Source organism: Pelodiscus sinensis, chromosome 9 (assembly GCF_049634645.1).
Source record: "Pelodiscus sinensis isolate JC-2024 chromosome 9, ASM4963464v1, whole genome shotgun sequence".
In the NCBI taxonomy this organism is placed as follows: domain Eukaryota; kingdom Metazoa; phylum Chordata; order Testudines; family Trionychidae; genus Pelodiscus; species Pelodiscus sinensis.
Window position 1 is genome coordinate 50,619,678 of NC_134719.1, and position 20,303 is coordinate 50,639,980.

General features: G+C 39.2%; 1 long non-coding RNA gene across 2 annotated transcripts in view; it reads right to left on the bottom strand.

The window, feature by feature from the left end:
* The window catches only part of LOC142830606 (uncharacterized), a 127,798-nt gene extending 110,898 nt beyond the window's left edge, over positions 1–16,900 (bottom strand). For both annotated transcript variants that reach the window (XR_012906002.1, XR_012906001.1), the window contains exon 1: positions 16,649–16,900. This is a non-coding gene — a long non-coding RNA (uncharacterized LOC142830606). The remainder of the gene's footprint in view (positions 1–16,648) is intronic.
* Between the last annotated feature and the right edge of the window lie 3,403 nt (positions 16,901–20,303).

A 20,303-nucleotide genomic window follows, 5' to 3' on the forward strand; every position in this document is an offset into this window, starting at 1 on the left:
TTTCACAAAATATACCATATTAAAGAAGTATAACTGTAATTTTAATAAAACCATGAATAAAAATGAAGAAAAGAATATGGAATTACTTATATTGTGGTTAAGGCAGGAAAGTAAAGGGCCTAAATCCCAATAATATGTATGTAGGATCTTGACCACAGTCTCTGTTTAGAATCTTTCACATATGCCCAAACTGGACGGGCCTGGTCTGAGGCCTGAGGCCTAGCTAACAATGGATAATACATGATTAAAAGGAAACAGAGATAAGCAGAAGACAGGCCTTATTTCTACAACTATACATGAAACAAGCTGAGACAGAATAACCCAAGGTTCAGGGAAGTAGTTGGGGCCTTATCGTGAATTATAGATGCATAATTCTTTGAGAGTAGCCTCAAAGTCTGCTTCCAGATTATAGGAGGAGATATCAGAGTATCCTCCCCACATACCAGCCTGAATTCAGGGAGACGGCCAGCATGCCAGCATGAGTAATGATAGCTGCCCCTCACAGATGCCAATCCAGTCCAAAGGGGTGCAATGATAAATATATACAGTTGCCAATGCTGTGTACTATTTACTGTTCCCTTTGTTTTAAGACCATAGAAGAATGTACCTGTGAGCAAATCTGTTTGGGAGATGCCACCCGTCATTTCTATGGACCTGAAATCAGGATTCAATCTACTTACAGTAAAATGACACTTGAGCCATAACACCGCATACATGTAAACGTGAGCCATGGGTGGAGCAATTATGTAATCTTTTAGACTATTGGCTTATTGCATTCATTATGTCTTTCTGCTAGAATCTATCCAGGGGCTCAGGAACTCCCCCGCTTCCCATTGCTTCTCTCTACCCAATAGAACCCTATATGATCTATAGTAATCCATTGTTTGGCAGTCTCCCTGAGCCTGACAAGTGAAGTGACACTCTGCCAGTGCTGTGTGTAATAGAGCCTCGTGCTTGGATCTAAACGGTGTTGAACTTCTGTTCCTTAGGAGAGAAAGCATTTTGAAGAGGAATGAGCCACCAAACATGCTATATGGATCAACTTTTATGTGTTCATTCAGGGCTAAATTTAAAAAAAATGCGTAATTAGATAGTGAGTGTTAGAAGGCTGCTGTTGAAGTGTGCCATTGGATTTTTCAAATTGCCATTCAGCACCGAAACTGTGGAAAGTTCCTGTGTGTATTAGGGAATTAACTGCAGTTCTAAAAGTGAACTGAAGTGGCCTGATACTTCTATTCCAGGCACAAGGATTGTTAGGAAAAGATGGGATCCACCTAACAAAGAGGAAGGAGAATCTTTGCGGGCAGGCTTGCAAACCTGGTGAAGAGGGCTTTAAACTATATCCGTTGGGGGACAGTGACCAAAATCCTGAAAGGAATGGGGAAGTCAGATACCGGGAAGAAATGCAAAGACGAATACGCAACAAAGGAGGACCCATGATTCGAATGCAAAGGGTAAAGCAATCAACTGGTTATCTAAGGTGTTTGTACACCAATGCGAGAAGCCTGGGTAACAGACAGGAAGAATTGGAGGCCCTGATCCAGTCCAAGAATTACAATTTGTTTGGGATAACAGAGACTTGGTGGGATGACTCGCATGACTGGAGCGCTGTCATGGAAGGGTATAAACTGTTCAGGAAGAACAGGCAGGGGGAAAAGTAGGAGGAGTTGCACTGAATATAAGAGAGCACTATGATTGCTCAGAACTCCAGTATATAGAGGGAGAAAAGCCTGTTGAAAGTCTATGGGTCAAGTTTAGAGGTGTAAGAAACAGCTGTAATGCTGTGGTTGGTGTCTGCTACAGGCTGCAGAATCAGGTGGATGAGGTAGATGAGGCTTTCTTCAGACAACTGAGAGAAGTTTGCAGATTGCAGGCCCTGGTTCTCTTGGGGGACTTTAATCATCCTGACATCTGTTGGCAGACCAATATAGCAGTACACAGACAATCCAGAAAGTTATTGGAGAATGTTGGGGATAACTTCTTGGTACAAGTGCTGCAGGATCTGACCAGAGGCTGTGCACAGCTTGACCTGCTGCTCACAAACAGGAAGGAGCTAATAGGGGAAGTAGCGGTGGGTGACAACCTGGGAAGCAGTGATCACGAGATGGTAGATTTCAGGATCCTGACCAAAGGAAGAAAAGAGAGTAGTGAAATACAGACCTTGAACTTCAGAAAAGCAGACTTCAACTCCCACAGAGACCTGATGGGAAGAATCCCCTGAGATGCTAACATGAAGGGGAAAGGAGCCCAGGAGAGCTGGCAGTATTTTAAAGAAGCCTTATTGAAGGCACAGAAAGAAACCATTTGAATGCGTAGCAAGAGAAGTAAATATGGTAGGAGACCGGATTGGCTTACAGGGGAAATCCTTGGTGAACTTAAGAAAAAAGGGAGCTTACAAAAAGTGGAAATCTGGACAGATGACTAGTGAGGGGTATAAATGAATAGCTCAAGAATGCAGGGGAATTATTAGGAAGACGAAAGCGCAATTGGAACTGCAACTCGCAAGGGATGTGAAGGATAACAAGAAAGGATTCCACAGTCATATTAGCCAGAAGAAGGTGATCAGAGAGGATATGGGGCCCCTACTGTATGGGGGCAGTAACCAACAGTAGACCTGCCCACTCCAAATTGGTGTCCCACGGAGCGGTAGCTGTCGGGGGTTGCCAGCTTCCAGAGGGCAATGGCAACCCTCGTTTCCACAGGGATAGCGGGCCGCAGGTGGGTGTCTTGCCGTTGCAAAGCAGGGGCGAGCCAGGTACACAGCTCCTGGAAAGTGGTCTTTCGCATCCGGAAGTTGTGTAGACACTCTTGGTCATACCAGAGCTGCATAACGAACCGGTTCCACCAGTCAGAGCTGGTGTCAAGCCTCCAAAAATGCCTGTCCACAAAGAAGTTTGGAGGCAAGGGCAGTGGGGCAGCATGACGGACAATCCCTTCGTACCTCTGGTCTGGGTCCACATGGGGAAGTAGCCTCATGACTGTGTCATGCAGATGCAGCAACACTTGCAGTATGATGGTGTGGGGCCATCGCCTGCCCAGGGGCAGCTCTGGCTCCATGCTGAAAAAAAGGGTCTAAAACAGAAAAACCTCCACACAAAAAACCTGCTGGGGTGTCCCAGGAAGCTGAGCACTCCAAACCAGCACTGCAATGCCTTGCTTAACTCCTAGAGGGACAGCAAAGGCAGCTGCAGAAGCAGAGCAACAGGTGTAACCATGCGTCTCTGCAAAGGGCAGGCAGCAGCACCCGGAAGGAAATGCTGCCCCCATACCTTGGCAGAAGCGGTTCTGGGTGGCTTTTAATTTCGAAAGAGCGTCCAGCAGTCAGGACGCTCTTTTTTGAAAAAGCGGATCGATTTTCCAATCCGCGTATTGTAGTCTAGACACGTTTTTTTGAAAGAGGCTTTTTCAAAAGATACTTTCAAAAAAGCCTCTTTCGAAAGAGGCTTGCAGTCTAGACGTAGCCTAGGTAACTGATTCCAGTGTTTCACCACTCTCCTAGGCTGTGTCTAGACTACATGCCTCTGTCGGCAGAGGCATGTAGGTTAGACACATAGGCAAAGGGAAATGAAGCCGCGATTTAAATGATCGCGGCTTCATTTACATTTACATGGCTGCTGCTCTGAGCCAACAAACAGCTTTCACCTTCCTGAAACCCCCTTGCATTCTCGAGCTATACATTTAAACCCCTCCCTGGTCATTCGTCCAAGTTTCCATTTTTTGTGCTTAAGTTCATTAAGTATTTCCCCTGTAAGACAATCCAGTCTCCTACCTTGTTTTCCTCTCTTGCCACGCATCGGGATGGTTTCTTTCTGTGCCTTCAATAAGGCTTCTTTAAAATACTGCCAGCTGTCCTGGACTCCTTTCCCCTTCATGTTTGCATCCCAAGGGAATCGTCCCATCAGGTTTCTGAGGGAGTCAAAATCTGCTTTTCTGAAGTCCATGGTGTGTATTTTACTACTCTCTTTTCTTCCTTTGGTCAGCATCCTGAAATCTACCATCTCATGATCACTCCTTCCGAGGTTGTTATCCACCTCTACTTCCATTGTTAATTCCTCCATGTTTGTGAGCAGAAGATCAAGCTGCATGTGGCCCCTGGTCAGATCCTTCAGCATTTGTACCAAGAAGTTATTCTCAGCATTCTCCAAAAACTTCCTGGATTGCCTGTGTACTGCCATATTGGTCTCCCAACAGACGTCAGGGTTATTAAAGTTCCCCACGAGAACCTGGGCCTGCAATCTGGAAGCTTCTTTCAGTTTTCCGAAGAAAGCCTCATCTACCTCATCCACTTCTCAGTACATGAGGAGGAGGTCAAGGGTTAGGGTTTATTCTTCTATAGCAGGTGCTTGCTTTTTACCAACCTCCAGGCACAGAAGATACATGAGAAGAATTTTAATTCAACGGTGTGAATGTGACACATCATGCCTCTTGCAGCTACTTTTGCAGATTATGCATCATCCTTGCCCCAGGCTATGCATCCTTTTGTAAAACATCAGGAACACCTGCAACATGGCACTATATATGTAATACTAAAAATATGAAATAAAACAAGTATGAATATTCGTTAGAAGCAATTAATTACATATTTATGTCTTTTGGGCTTTTGAATATCATGAACACAACATATTTCAATTATTTTTCTTCTTTTATTATTGGACTTAATGGCCTTATATTTAGAAAAGTCACTGACGAGTGTAGAGGATTAATTTATAAAGTTCCCTACAATGTATCTGTTTCTTCTCTTAACACCCACTTTTTGTTAACTCCTAGCCTTTCAACATTTTACATCTGCATTAAAGCTTCACGATTGAATTACTCCAGTTTTACAGAGTAACTACACTGAAGGCAATTGTGTCAAATTAAAGTAAAAAGTGGTGATTCAGGCTCACAATTTCAAGTGTAATGTTTGATTATTTATTTTTCCTATAGACAAAAGCCCTGGTTCCATAATTTATAAGGGACCTATGGGACAGATATGCTTTGAATGATTAATAACTGATTATTCCTTCTAGCTATCAAATATTAGAAATGTTAGAATGAATTTATTGACCTATGTTTATCTCAAATAGGCTCCAGCTATGTGAAAGTGGTTCAGATACTGTGAGACACTTTATTTAAAAACCCAACAATCAGCCAAGAGTAGGTGTTCCCCAACCCAGCTATAAAATGGCTAAATAGAGAATTGTTCATTATCTTAGTCAAGAAGAAAAGAAGTTTTCAATTTTCATATGACTAAAACTTGTTTTGCTTTGTCCACCTTGTTAAAAAGAATTATTACCATGAATGGGTCACATTCTGATTTTCTGTGCAAAGTGTTTTCACCTCCAAATATAAACTACATGTTATGTTCCTTGTAAATAAAAGAAAATCAGCAATAATCGTTTTCCACCCCAAATTCAGATCTGCATATTTTTGTCCATTCAAAGAATATATGGAAGAATATATGCATCCTCTATAAATTATAAGGTAAGAATTTTGTTGGTTTTTATTGTAAATAATTGTTGCACTCTAGGGCTGCATCTAGACTGGCCTGATTTTGTGGAAATACTTTTAATGGAAAAGTTTTTCGGTTAAAAGTATTTCTGCAAAAGAGCGTCTAGATTGGCAAGGATGCTTTTGCACAAAAAGTGCTTTTGCACAAAAGCATCCATGCTAATCTAGTCACGCTTTTGCGCAAGAAAGCTCTGATGGCCATTTTAGTCATCGGGCTCTCTTGAGCAAAAAATTAAGGTGCCTGCCTACATTGGCCCTCTTGCTAAAGTATTCTTGCGCAAGAGGGCTTATCTCTGAGCGGAAGTAGGAAAGTATTTGCGCAAGAAGCACTGATTTTGTACATTACAAAGTCAGTGCTCTTGCGCAAATTCAAGTGGCCAGTGTAGACAGCTGGCAAGTTTTTGAACAAAAGCGATTGCTTTTGCGCAAAATCTTGCCACTCTAGATGCACCTAGAAGTAAGAGGAGTTTTCTTGTGCAAGAAATAAGAAATGATACAAGATATAAACTGAGGTATAAATTTTGGGATATTAAGAGACTCTGCTTAAAAGGGGGATGCCAACTCATCATAGGGGCTAACAATGAAATCTAATGTTTGAAATGATTCAAACTTTAAAAGCTTTTGATAAGAAAAAATAGTATTTTTATACACCACAGTCATTTATTGGATACCAGTGGAAGCAGCAGGGAAACTAAGAACTAAAATCTAATTGTCCACTTAGTATGTGTCCAGTGAGAATCAGAAGAGTGGCCCTTCCATAAACCATGAAACTAGATTATAAAAAAAACCTAAATGACTTTGTCACCTAAATTCTAAACAGCAAAACCAGAGATGTGAACATGAATTTCCCTATCCCAGGGTTAAGAGGACAAGAAGGATAGTAACATTTGATTTTAAATATTGTATTTCCTCTTCTATTTTTTAATAAAAATACCTAATTTATCTTGCTCAATCTAAACTCTGTAATTAGAAACTCAAGCAACTGAATTTTAGATTTTAACTTCTTGGTCAGTCCAAGCAAACTGGTCTAAGAGAAATTGAAAAGATTGTTTTAAGACAATGTTTTATTCTATTATTGTACCATTTGGCTCAATCTCATCAAAACATAGGATCTTTAAAAACTAGTGTTTGTGTGGAGTATGATAAATGTGTCAGGAACTGAAAGTTGATGACTTTCTTTATTAAGCAAAGGTAATAAAGAATCATGGTAATTTGCATAGTTCCTTCATATAATGGCTGAGCCGCAACTATAGTTTGTAATAAGTGCTTCACAGATTGTAGTGAATTGTTGATTATTTAGTAATGTGGTTTTAGGTGAATAAATGATTCATTGAATAAGAATAAGCAAGTATCCTGATTTTAAAAAATACTATTGAAGTTAAATATTAACTTGCAACGAACCCAGTGTTAAAATTGGTAAACTCATGCTTACAGGACTCGATAGAAAGAGGTTACTATATTGGATTCTATTATATATTGGCAAACCTAATTTGTTATCTTTAGAAATGCACTGGCATCCTGGCAAATGCATAAATTGGCCCTTTTTCATGCTTACCAATTATACCACGAGACTCTCTGATTTCAAAATTATTCCTTCTAAGACCAGGATCCACTTGGCAGAGTCTGTTTTCAGGATCAGGACCAAACATTTTAACAGGGTCTCCATGACAACAAACTACACTGTAAAAAAAAGTATGTTGCTGTTGATCTATTCATTCTAATCTCATTAATCTCAATAGCTGTTTTGTGCTCACATCAAGGACAGTTTAAGATCCATGCATGGAATATTAAAGTATAAACATGTACTTATCTTACGTTGTTCAATTAGATATTACATTTGTCTGACAGCTGGTCTATTTGATCATCTGGTTAGCTGTTATGCAATTTCAATTGCCTCCTTTTTTAAATGGGATATCAAAATATGTCTTTCCCTGTTCAGCAGAAGTCATTTTATGATACTCTAAAATAACTAAATCCTATGTATCTGAGAATGTACAATATTAGCCTGAGTTACCCATTTAGGTTTTATAAGCTTTATGATTTTGTTAATTTTTTATCACTTTTGTTTCATTCTCTGAAGTAGCACATATTCAAGTAAATGTAAGAAAATTGCAATGCTCCGCACAGGATAAATCATTTTCTTCTGCTTCATTAATTTCTTTCAACATGTTCCCATTTTCTAACATTTGTTACAGGTTATCTCATCTTCATGTTATGCAGTAGAAAAATGAATATCGGAGCTTTGGCACTCCACAGCGAGAAAGGGCAAAGGCTGTAGAATATGCAGATGGCAGTCAGTCATGTACCAGCTACTTCTGATGTCCTGGTTTATAAAAATGCAGCAGAGATAAGGTAACTGGTCATTTTGAAGGCTATAATGAAAAAGCTTTCAAGATATGAGGAGCGTCTGATCAGGACTTTGGCCCAAGGGGGCGCTGCTGTACCACATTTAAGATAATATGAAGGCTATTGCAGCTAACTCCACTCTTAGATTTAGGCACATTTGATCAAAATAAGTCCATAATTAATACTTTCTAAAGAACTGTTCTGTGAGACCAAAGAAGAGTTTTCTTTTTTACCTGCAAAGACAACAAGAAAATTGTTTGATGCCTTTCAACTAAATACTTTTTACTCTTTTTTAAGCTTTTATGGCTATGACAGTTTGCTGTACAAACATTGCCACTACTACAAAGTAATACACATTTTTTGTTGTGTTGCAGTATAGCAAGGGAGGTGATATATTGGTCCAAATCAGCATTCTACATCACACTGTCCAAATTTGTGTTTCAGTATAGTAAACTATAGCTAGATAGTCAAACTGAAAAAAACATTGTTAATAATCAGCCAGTTGCCATGGTAACATGTGAGAACACCATCTTATCCAAATAAGCATATTTCCTGTAAATCAAGACTAAACAAATGAAACATTCTCTTTCCAAGTTATGACTCTCATCATTTCTCAGGGGTTCTGAATGGGAGTTTTATATCTCCACCTACAACACACAACATAAAAGTAGAAGTGACAACACTTTATTATCTGTTTGTTATTTGAAGGTATTAATTTCCATTACATTATCCCAAAATGTGTTCCTCCCTAACAAGTCCCTTAATACTCTTTTTTTCTGTAGTGACATATAAAGGATTAAAGAGTCAGTGCTGCTAAATACTCTAGAATTACATGATATTTGAAATTTCCTAAAAAAAAGGCTGGTCTTCAGACTTCCATCTGAATGATGGTAGGCTACAGTCTTCTGTGGGAAATGAATGTGCGAAAGGTAATGTCTCACCCTACATAATGAAGATTCTTCCATACAATTCAATTTCTTGATCAGACCAACCATTCTTAACACTCAGTCTCTGCCCTTTATGGCAATTGGCTCTGTGAGCATTAACCCAACCACCTCCCCCCCTCCACACACACACATAGACAATGGAGGTTTGATATCAAATCAGGCTGTTTCTGGTCTTTGAGCACATTTAAGTCTATCTTTATTGTTAGTTAATTACTACTAGAGCTGCCTGAATGGCTCCACATGGATTATTTATCCACTGATTTTTTTTTTGCAATGATCATTAAAAGTGTTAATTACAAATAATTGTTTTCATTACTTTAACAGGTACAATCATTATGTCTCCTAAACAAATTATTAATACATAATTTCAGTGTTTCAATATGGTAAACAACTTCCACTGTTTGAATTTTATTGCCACAATAGAAAAGAAGAGATTGCATTTCCACTTCCCATTCTGGATAAAGCAGATAATTCAGAGCCTGTGCTGAAAATCTGGCTCCTTTAATGAGCATAATGATAAATAATATCATTAATACACCTTTTATTGATGAGAACTTTATGGATTTTTTTGCAGATAAAAAAGAGACTTTTGTCTATCTGTCTATTGATCCATCAGTCTGTTTGTTCAAGAACTACTCCTAAACACATAGGCTGTGTCTACATTGGCAAGATTTTGCGCAAAAGTGGCCGCGAGTACTTGCGCAAGAACACTGATGTTCTAATGTATAAAATCAGTGCTTCTTGTGCAAATACTCTGACGCTCCCACTCTGGGATAAGCCCTTTTGTGCAACTGTTCTTGCGCAAGAGACCAGTGTAGACAGGCAACGTTAATTTTTTGCTCAAGAAAGCCCGATGGCTAAAATGGCCATCGGACCTTTCTTGCGCAAAAGAGTGTCTACATTGGCACAGATGATTTTGCGCAAAAGCACATCTTTTGCGCAAAGGCACATGCCAGTGTAGACACTCTCTTGCGCAAATACTTTAACGCAAAAACTCTTGCGTTAAAAGTATTTATGCAAAATCATGCCAGTGTAGACATAGCCTAAGACTGACACCTACCAAATGTGGTATACAACTTCCTCTCATTCTAACTTAAAGCAAGGTCATGCTTTGGTTGTGCCCAGACAATGAGATGTGACTGGAATTTGATTATTTATCAGAAAATGGAAAGGGGGGATTGATACGAGTAACAGCTATACTGCAGAATGTCCATAGCAGGCAGCAACGGGGTTACAGATGAGGACCAGGACTGCTATAATCCCACTGAGCAGTAGAGTGTAGGGGTGGAAAAAGGCACAGATATCTACTATATATTTCACAGAGTTTGTCTGTTTGTGTGCCTATTTGTCCATGTGTCTGTCTGTCTCCCAGCTGGGGGACATACACTCTTCCTCTGGCTGTGCTCGCAGCAACTTCAATAGCCTTGGACAGGTGCTTCTCACCTGGCCCCAAGTTGCTGCACTGAGTGAGGGCTGGTGTTGGCCTCTGTCCCCAGTGCAGTCTGCACACTGAACTCCTAATCCCCAGCCCAACTCTAGAACAATCATTTTAATGAAGAAAAACAAAACTTATTTAAGGTCCCTAACAACACTGGGTAAATCTTCAGTATGTAGCAGCACTGACTCTTTACTAAGCAGAATCCTGACTATGGATAATACAATCTGACAATGGTATTGGGGAAACAAAAGAGACTGTAAGCCAAATTTATGCTTTTGCTGATCTTGGCCAACTGTAAGGAGAAGCTTCCATTTCCATAACTTAGAGCAGACTAAGGGCTTCTCTGACTTGTCATCATTAGAAAAGTCCCCTTGTCACCAATCAGCCAGATGAGAATCAAGAGATGAGAATCATTGTCTAATCCACCCCATGGCCTGACCAATCACCAGTAACCATAAAACTGGGTATGTTGAGAGTAACAACCATTGTCTGTTTAAAATAACTTGTAAGTGCTCTTCCCACCATGGGAGCAGTGCAAATGTAGCATGTGACAAAGATCTGAGCCTCTTGCTTTTCAAATGGAACATATCTGATGTGTATCCTGTGTAGATAGAAGTGTGCCAGACACCAGAATGGCACTCGGAACCCTCCACTGTTTGATGAAGGTGGGCGGAAAACTGGGTGATATCAGTTGGCAAAAGGCAAAGATGTATTGTGCTCACACTAATTTTCCATAGCCTGGAGATACTGAGATTGGTATGGTTGCCCCTGTTGATGCTGGAGGTGGTCTATGTGCATACTGAATTAACTCCAAATTCTTTAGTTACCTCACTGACTAGTCTGAAAAAAGTAGGTGAAAACCAACCACTCCAGGACCACCTGTAACATGAGATACCTCTTACTCAGTTGAGATACCCTTTGCAAATGGGGGATGATCTGCTCAATATTCTGTTTCCCTGAGAAAGAATTAATGATTGAGCAAATTCACAGTAGGATGGACAGGGGAACAGTCACCATTTGATGTCTGGTCAAAGCTTTTTGGAGCATCTTTGTATCATTCTAGGGCTCATTAGTAGCGAGCATAAACAGTGGAGATGATTTCCCATCTTGATCAGATTCTCCCTTTCATTAACAATAAAATGTAAAATGCAAAAACAAAAAAATATGCATGAGCATTCACTGGCAGATCTAACGATGCAGTGTCTTTGGTAGATGACATATTACTTCATTAGAAACTATTTGATGTAAGTTATGTAAGAGGTATTAGAGGGTTCATTGCATTTTACATTTCCAGTAAAAGACAATGAAGTCAATAAAGCCTCAGCATAACTCCACTAACCACACTGAACCAATATGAGTGAGCCATAGAATCATAGAAATTTGGGACAGAAAGGTACCTCAAGAGGTCAAATAGGGACTTCTACAATTGCCCTTGGGAGCTTCTTCCAGTGCTCATTTATCCTTATAGTTGGGAAATTGTTGTCAATATTTGTCCTAAACCTTCTTTGCTGCAAATGAAGTCTATCATATATTTGGAAATGATCAGTCTTCTTTTCTCAAGGATAAGTATCTATTTTTAAAAACTTTCATCAGTCAGGTTGTCTAAACCATTTTTTTACTTGCCCTGTAACTCTCCTTAGGTATCACATTTGGAACTGAATCTATAACACAGGCTGAGGTCTCATCAGTACTTGGTACAGGACAATTATCTCACAGATCTGACATACCACACTCCTATTAACACACCTCTGACTGATATTAGCCTTTTTTTTCAACTGTATCACAATACTGTCTCATATTCTGTATGTGATCCACTATAATGTCCAGAATCTTTTCCACAGTTCTAAAGCTTAGCCCGTTACTCTCCATTTTGTAGTAGTGCATTTGATTTTTCTTTCCTATGTGTAGTTCCATGAGAATGAGAATGATGCCAGCATGTGTCAATAACTGTAAAGATTTGAAAATAAAACACAAGTAAAATGTTGCTTGACCTCATGATTGAAGGGACTTGGAATCAACTCTTTCCTAGACACTTACCCAGTCAGAGTAAACTGAAAATAATGATGATTTAATCATTATTTGCCCTTTCAGGGTTTTATTCATCTGTGGATTACAAAGTACTGATAAATATGTACTGGTATCCTTACAACTCTTTTGCAAAATTGGAATCAGAAGGACAGACTTGTTCAAGGTCACACAATGGGAGAAATGGGAACAAAAGTCTGTCTCCTGACTCCTAGAGAATAGTGATTCCCAAAGGATAACAAAGCAAGGAAGAGGAAATTAAGTGCTCTGGGTCTCAGGAAGAAAAGCTTCTGGAAGAGAAGATTCCAGAGCTCAACAGCAGGTGAAATCCCAGTGTCAAGAGGTGAACACTCTTTCTGTAAGAGCCCGACCTACTAAAGTCAATAAAATGAAACCTATTGACTTCATTTGGCATTGGCTAGGGCTCCAAGTTCTCCCCTATGCAGGTACCTATACAATATTTAACATATACTCTCTGACCTTTATTTTTCACCCTCCACTATGTTGCACAAGTTTAATTTTTACTAAGCAAAGAGAAATCTATATAATCAATTTATATCATCATATTATTTCTTTTGAAATTCATAGAACAGCACTAGTAAAAAAATGGCTTTTTTCACCTCCTCACATTGCACTGATAAATAATTACAAGAGTTGGTTACAAATACGCCAATGAGGGAGAGAAACCTAGTTCAGATAGGGTCAGAGACAAAGATGAAATACCAATTTGCCCATGGCACATTCTGAGAGCATTTTTTTTTTCAGATGAAATGGGACTGAGTCTTTATTCTTAGCAGACTCTCACATAGAATCTTTTGAAGTAACAGCTCTTAATAAACTAAAGAGTCAACAAGTTTATTAAACAAAAGTCAATCAGTTGTGAAGACCAGTGAAGTCTCAGTACTATATCCAAAGCCTAAAACTTGACTGGCAGGGATCAAAGATACTTGATACGGTCTCGCATGATATTCTTATTGATAAACTAGGCAAATATAACTTAGATAGGGCCACGATAAGGTGGGTGCATAATTGGCTGGATAACCGTAGTCAGAGAGTTGTTGTTAACGGTTCTAAATCCTGCTGGAAAGGGATAGCAAGTGGAGTTCCTCAAGGGTCTGTTTTGGGACCCGTACTGTTCAATATCTTCATCAATGATGTAGATATTGGGATAGAGAGTATGCTTATTAAGTTTGCAGATGATACCAAACTGGGTGGGGTTGCAACTTCTTTGGAGGATAGGGACATAATTCAAAATGACCTTAGCAAGTTAGAGAAATGGTCAGAGGTAAACAGGATGAGGTTTAATAAAGAGAAATGCAAAGTGCTCCACTTAGGAAGGAACAATCAGTTCCATACATACAAGATGGGAAGCGACTGTCTAGGAAGGAGCATGGCGGAAAGGGATCTAGGGGTCATAGTGGACCTCAAGTTGAATATGAGTCAACAGTGTGATGCTGTTGCAAAAAAAGCAAATATGATTTTAGGTTGTATCAACAAGTGTGTTGTAAGCAAAACTCGTGAAGTCATTCTGCCGCTCTACTCTGCACTAGTTAGGCCTCAGCTGGAGTACTGTGTCCAGTTCTGGGCGCCACATTTCAAGAAAGATGTGGAGAAATTGGAAAGGGTACAGAGAAGAGCGACAAGAATGATTAAAGGTTTAGAGAACATGACCTATGAAGCCAGGCTTCATGAACTGGGCTTGTTTAGTTTGGAAAAAAGAAGATTAAGGGGGGACATGATAGCGGTTTTCAAATATCTAAAAGGGTGTCACAAGGAGGAAGGAGAAAATTTGTTCCTCTTGGTTTCTGAGGACAGGACAAGGAGTAATGGGCTTAAAGTGTAGCAGGGGAGGCTTAGATTGGACATTAGGAAAAAATTCCTAACTGTCAGGGTGGTCAAATATTGGAATAAATTGCCAAGGGAGGTGGTGGAATCTCCCTCTCTGGAGATATTTAAGAACAGGTTAGATAGACATCTGTCAGGGATGGTGTAGACGGAGTGTGGTCCTGCCTTGAGGGCGGGGGGCTGGACTCGATGACCTCTCGAGGTCCCTTCCAGTCCTATTATTTTATGATTCTATGATTCTATACTATATAATGTCAGAGCTACCTCACTAGTATCTGTTCTATCATCTGCCCATAAAAGGCAGATCGGTGACTGACAAAATTATTACTGCCAGAATGGCAATAAAAGGGTATATTGAAAAAATAATTAACTACTTTGCTAATTTTGTAATTAAGCTGGTACTCTGTTTGCCCAAAGGGAAGTGTTAGAAGTCTCCATCATCAATGGACTCAATATTTCCTAACTAATTTTCACTAAGATCGAATCCTGCTTTCCCTATAACTGATAAAAAATGTCCATTAAACAATCAGTTTCTGATGGAAAGGACCTTTTTGTAGTAAGTTTTGTTTTTTTAAATACTTTAAAAAAGTTTTTCCAGTTTTTAAAAAAACAAAATCCCACCCAGATCCTCAAAATGAAAATGATTGTTTTTTTAAATAATATAAGCAAACAGACAAACATACAAACAAACAAATAATCTCTCCCATTTTCAGTTATAAGAGTTATGTTCTTATCTCAGTTTCTAGACATTTTTGTTATAACACTTCTAGAAACAATTTGCATTTCTCCATGCCCCTCCTATTCTGCCCTAACACCAGGTCCTGGTACAGATGCCCCTAACTTTTTTTCTTTTTAACCTGTTTTACATTTCCTAAATTGACTTTTCTGCATCTGTTCTCCTTTTGCTTCTCATATGTTTAAAAACCCAGAAAAGATTGTTTAACTGTTTTTAATCACCAGCCTGAAGTGGCGCCTTGTCCCTAGAGTTCAATTTGCTCAATGGCTACATCTAACTCAGGGTGATACTGCTGACGTTTTGTGGCTCCAGGGCTTGTCCAGATGTACTTTCACAGCAGAGCTGTTTACAAAGAAAGAAAGCTTTAGCAGTTTGCTCTTTGAAACACAGAACAGTAGATCTAAAATCCTGCAGCTACTGTATCACAGGCTCATGGAAAATGGGGATAGAAGAGGCAGTTAAGAGGCAATTTTCTTCCAAGAAGTCCTCCAGCATTTTACCTACATCCATAAGAGAATGAAATGATGCATGTTAGAGTAAATCCAGGTTCCTTCAGTTCTGCTCATCCCAACAATATTGTTTCTTCTGTTCCATGATCCACTTGGATATTCTGGTATGCCTCCAGATTGAGAAGTGCTGGTTTTAATTTACATAGTAATTACATTCCATAAAACATAATTCACTTAAATTTATGAAAATGAGTCTATAGTCATCTGTACACACATTAACATTAGTATTCGAGGCTATCATACTGGGAGCCAAGGGTGTTATTCTCAACTTGCATAAAACATCTGAGCTAGTGTGCTAACAATTATAGTGTAGCCAGAACAGGCAACAGCACCAGTGTCATAGTCTAGTTGCCCCAAGTACATATAAGAAAAAGAAAGCTCACCAAAATCAGGAAGCCTGTCAAACAAGCAGTGGGAGATAGAGGCTCTGAAAGATCACTCAAGGAAGACAAGGCAATTGCAGAGAATGGAAATGAATTCTTTGCTCAAAATCTCCTCTGTTAATTTATCTCTCTAGAATAGTTTCTTGAATTTGTCACCTAAAAAGAATAGCACAGATGTGGGAATCTTCCTCACATCCTCATCAGTGAAAATGCAAACTGATAAATGAAACAGAAAGAAGTCACTAGGACCAAGCAACATTCACCCAAATTCTGCAGCAACTCAAATATGAATTTGTAGAACTACTAACTATGATATGTAACCTATCATTTAAATCAGATTCTGTCCCAGAAGACTGGAGGATAGCTAAAGCAACACCAATTATTAAAAAAAGACTTCAGAGGCAATCCTATCAGCATGGCTTTTATAAATGGAAATCATGCCTCACCAAACGATTAGAATTCTTGATTGGGGGGCAACAAACATGTGAGAAAGAATAATCCACTGAACACAGTGAACTTGGACTTTTAGAAAGCTTTCAATATAATCCCTCACCAAAAGCTCTTAAGCAAATTAAGCAGACATGGGATAATTGGATAGGTTTTCTCAAGAACTAGTAACTGGCTAAAAGACAGGAAACAAAGGGTAGGAATAAATGATCAGCTTTGGAATGGAGATGCTCCCTAGGAATTTCTGTAACCACTGTTACTCAAGGTGTGATTGGAAAAGGGGGTAAGCAATGAGGTTGCAACGTTTGCAGATATTCAAAATTACTCATGATAGATAAGTCCAAAGCACACTGCAAAAACTACACAACATTCTGTTACCAGTCCTTGGACCAGCCAAGGAAATAACCCAGACAAAGGGTGAGCTGAAGCAGCACTAAAGCTAATTTATTAATACAGGTTCTTAAGGATAAGGTGATACTCACACACACAGCGCATTCATACAGGCAGTTGAAAGTAGGCTGCAGACATGGAGAAGATAACTTCCGAATTCACAGGTAGCTTGAGCTGGTCAGGTGTCAGCTTCCCGGAGACTGACCACAAGGCTCATGGCTATCCCTGAGTCCATTGGATCTGCAGGAGGGCTACTGCCTCTGACTCAGTCCCACGTTTTAGATGCTGTTACATCCCTTCCAAAAGGAGATGATCTTCCTGGCTGCTTGTCAGTTAATTTACCTACTTTCAGGGTCTTTGTCTGCCTTAAAAGGTCAAGATCTTAAACTGCCCTTCTGGTTAGATATTTCTGATTCACACCCCACACACATTCCACAGGTTACATACCTATTCATTAACAATATGGTTTTAGGTAAAATTTAACTTTATGGCTGTAAGTAATACAAAACCTGCCATAAATTGCACTACTTGACATACTAAAAGGACCCAATGTGAATACTATGGGTTAACATATCAAAGGCATAATAAGGACTTAACATAAATTGTAACTAGGGGTGTGTGTAGACTACAAGGTTTTGACAACAAAAGTGGACTTTTGTTGACAAAACTATATCTGTGTCTACACTACCACCACGTACTGTTGCTAGTAAGTCGACAGAATGCGGCAGTTTTGTTGATGGCAGTAAACCTCATTTTACAAGGAATAACGCTTTTTTTTCGACAGAGTTATGTCAAAAAAACAAGCTATTGCATCCGCATCGTGCTTTTTCAAAAGAGAGCGGCTGGACTCTCTTATTAAAAAAGCGGCTTGCTTTGTTGACATTACTGGTTGTAGTCTAGACGCTCTTTTTTGAAAGAGGCTTTGTTGACAGTATCTGTCGATAAAGCCTCTGCCAAAAAAAAGCCTGTAGTCTAGATGTACCCTAAGAGAGGTAGGGTAAAGGGAAAAGGGGAAAGCAGGGGAATATATCCAGATGTCAGTGGAGAGGAGGGGGATCATGTACGACTGGTTACACATTCTCCCTAAACTGAGGGTGTGTCTACACAGCAGCATTATTCCGAAATAACAATGCAAGCATCTACACTAAATAAATTTGAAATAATGGACAGTTTATTCTGACTTTTGTAAACCTTATTCCATGAGGAATAATGCCTATTCCGAAATAAGTGCCTTGAATGTTCAGGAACTTCAGATGGTATCTGAGTTAGTCTGCTACAGAAAAAAACAAGAAATGGGCTGGTAGCACTTTATAGAGATGTTTTGTTAGGCTAAAAAGTGCTACCACACCATTTGTTGTTTTATTCTCAAATAGTTATTTCAGAATAGCAATGGTGTGGATGCTCCACTGCTACTATTTCAAAATAGCTCTTCCCCACGGCCATTCAAAGGAATTACTTCCTAGTGCCTCCTAGGGCTCTAAATCAAGGTTGCACATCCACATTAGGGAAGCCTGCCTTGGAGTAATTTTGAGACATCCCTGTAGTGTAGACGTGCTATTTCAAAATATGCTATTGCAGAAAAAAAAAATCCAGAATAGCTTATTTTGAATTAATGCATATTGAAAACGTGATCCTAACTATTCATACAATTAGCTATGGCCACTTAAGAAAGAAATTGTGGAGCCATTGTGGATCATTCTCTGAAAACATCCACTCGACATGCAGCAATGGTCAAAACAGGTGAACAGAACTTTAGGAACCATTAGGAAAGGGATAGATAAAAAGACAATAAATATCATAATGCCACTATGTCAATTAATGTTACACCCACACCTTGAATACTGCCTACAGTTCTTGTCATCCCGTCTCAAAAAAGATAGTATGAAAGGTACAGAAAATACTAACAAAAATGGTTAAACATATGGTCAGCTTCCATTTGAAACGGGATTAAAAGGCTGGACTTATTCATCCTAGAAACTAGTAAAAAAGGGAGTGGGATATAATAGAGGTCTATAAAATCATGAATGGTATAGAGACACTGAATGTGTTATCTCCTTTACCTAACAAAGGAGCCAGCAGTCACCCAATTTAATTAATAAGCAGCAAAGATACCACAAACACAAGGAAGCACTTCTTCACACATGTCAGAGTCAACCTCTGTAGCTTGCTGTCAGGGATTTTATGAAAACCAAAATTCAAATTGGATTGTAGCAGGGTGGTCACACCTCTCCAGGTGAAACCGGGGTTGAACCCAGCCCTGGGAGAGCAGCAAGCTGCACAGATTAGAGGGAACCTTGGTAGTAGAGAAGAGATACTTCCATAAAATCCTGATCATCTTCATCTCTGACCATGTCAGTAATGAAGAGGTTTACAACATCATCAACCAATGTGCAGGATCATATGGAGACTTCCTGATGGCTGTGAAAGAAGCACAAGCTGAAGTGATATGGCATGTAGCAGGATCATCTGCCCTATCCAGGAGCATCTTCCAAGGGACAGTAAAGGAGAAGAGAAGAAGAGGCAGACAGAAGAAGAGAAGGATTTATAGACAGTAATGGACTTCATGAATAGAGACTCAAGCACTGGCACACAATCATCTTGGGTGGATATAATTTCTTGATTGCTTATCAATGATAGTGCCATAAACACCAGTTGCAGTGAAGATGATGACATTCTGATGTCATCAAAGCCATAAATTCATGAATTTGCACTTCTGAGTCAGTGGAAACTCAAATAGGTCCCATATTCACATGAAAATCTTGTATGTGAACACCCGAAACTATCAGAAAAAGTCATAATCTGCATTAGGACTATAGTTTTGCAGCTTGAAATCATTAGTTAATAATTAATAGGGGTTGCTTGTTATGTGCCACTTCTTTGTGGAAGAGAACACTATCAATACAATTATAAATCTTTGGTATATTTATGAGATAATATGGAATGAGGGCAACTAATATATTAAACTGCACTAGTTACCCAAATACATAAAGTAAGTACAAGGTGAAGTTAAAATAAACCGGTGATAAACTAGAACTACATATAGGGAATTTATCATTTTCTAGCAGGCTCCTTGCTCAGGCTGATTAATGACATTGCTTTTGCATTGCAGGCCCTTTTCACTATGATAAACTCATTGAAAGGGTCCAAATTCCAAGATAAAGAGATTTAGGCAGAAATGAAGGAGCAGTTGCCTAGTTAGCATGGTGTGCTGTAGAGTTTGATGAATGAAAAGCAAGTCAGTTGTGGCAGGGTGCCAGAAAGTGTAGGCACAAATACACTTGGCTGAAGCAGAGTGTGGCTGATTTGACATCCTGAAAACATTACGTATTCTAATATGGTGAAAGGACCTTTTGAAGCCTTTTACAAAGTCCTGTATTTGTTGGGTTTTTTACTTGTAAGGGCATGTACCCAGTGCACTAGGTGTCATTTCAAACAGCCAGCTAGGAAATCCAATCTGTACACTATAAAATAGACCAAAGAAGAAAAAAACAATTGGATAATTTTGTCACTTAAAACTTTCATTGTAGCAGTGTTTGAATTTAAAAATGTGCCTGTGTATACACACGTATATGGAAAGAAAATGAAATAAAACATTCTACTTTTTCCATAGAAGATCAGATTAATATTTGGTTTTCTTAGTAGAAGGATATGAAAATAATGTCTGTACAGGGCAGAGGTGGGGAACATTAGGTCCCACTGCTTCATTTCATTCAGCCTGAAGCAAGCGGGCTGCATGCTTCTGTGACC